Genomic DNA, 1,571 nt, shown 5'->3' with positions numbered 1-1,571 from the left:
AGTTCACCCAACCCTTATGTGAATTGTTTGTGTTATGATGCATTTCATAGAGCATAGTATTAATGTGTTTTAATAGCTCCGCTCACTGGGCTTTTAGCTCACCCCTCTCCCTTTACCCCCAGGCTTGCAGGTACAGTATAGAGCAGGAGTCCGGATAGAGTAAAGAAGTTCTGTTTATGTAATAGCTAGCAATGGACATGATCAAATTGTAATGTAAAGTCTTAATCAGTATAGTCATGTAATGAGATGATATATATATGGATGTTAGAGGTGTGCTTGACCGTAGATTGTTGTTATCCCTTGTTAATTACATGATCTTAGAGATTTTTATGATGTTCATGTAAACCAACTCAACAGATGCTATGTCACCCCTTTTGGGGGCACTGATGAGATTCCATAGAGGGATCAATGTTATGTTAATGTTTATGCACAGGTTGAGTTTGGTTGATGTTCATGGAAAGAAAAGTTTTAATTTTTATGAATGTTGTTGATCATGTATGGGATTATACAGGTTTACAGGTTTTATGTCAGGCTTGCTACGGGTCCCGGCGGCCTTAAGCCGATCTGGATCCTAGCGCCGGTAGCGGTCCGATTTTCGGGGAGTTACAGAATGGTATCAGAGCCCTAGGTTCATATGGTCGGACCTAGAGTGTCGGGCTCATAGATGTTAGAGAAGGTCAAGCACAATAGGAAAGATCATGTCCACTAGGATAGGATGTGGAGTCCTGTCTTGCATGATGATGTGAAATGCCATGATAATATGCTTATGCATTTATGATATGTGATGTATGTGATGCGGGTTCATGTGTGCCCACATGAACCATATGATGCTAATGTTTATGTGCTGTGTACTGTTTTTCAGAAAACAGGATGAGAGGAACTTGTCGATCAGCAAGATGGACTGGAGTACCACCTGAGGATGAGGGCATGAGCGCCCGTCCTCCAGCATTGCCTAGGGCAATGTCTAGTAGGTCTAATCGAGAAAGAGCAGCAAGAGACCCTAGAAGGTCTTTGGATCTGGGTAGAAGCAGATCAGTCAGAGGAACAGTTCAGGGAGGAATGTCTGAGGGCATGGGGGATGATATGGATGTAGAGCAGAGGAGGGATGGCAGTCTGGGAGTTAGCATGTCAGAGGAAGGTATGGGAGAGTCCCAAGGAGGCACTCAGGCCTCGGGATTTGTACAGCCACCTCACTACCCACATTTCTCACAACATCCCGGGTATTCGATGGGAGGTACATCGGATTACCCTAGTTTCACCCCTTATCCCACACAGATGCCATACCCACCTTACTACCCACCATACTACCCACCATACTCTCAGTACCCAACGTATCCACCTCCACCCTACTATCCAAATCCAGCAAACCCTACCTCAGAAAATGTTGCACCACCCCCACCACATGCAGAACCAGCAGCCCCAGTTGTTCAGCCACCTAGACCTAGCTCAGCCAGTGGGAGCAAGGTTAAGATGACCGACTACATGAAATTGGGTGCTCCTCAGTATGAAAAAGGGGATGACCCATTTGTGTATCTTGAAAGGGTTAAAGTAATCACAAATGAGATTGGGGC

This window comes from Manihot esculenta, chromosome 13 (assembly GCF_001659605.2).
Source record: "Manihot esculenta cultivar AM560-2 chromosome 13, M.esculenta_v8, whole genome shotgun sequence".
Lineage (NCBI taxonomy): Eukaryota > Viridiplantae > Streptophyta > Magnoliopsida > Malpighiales > Euphorbiaceae > Manihot > Manihot esculenta.
Note: the sequence above shows the minus strand (reverse complement) of the source record.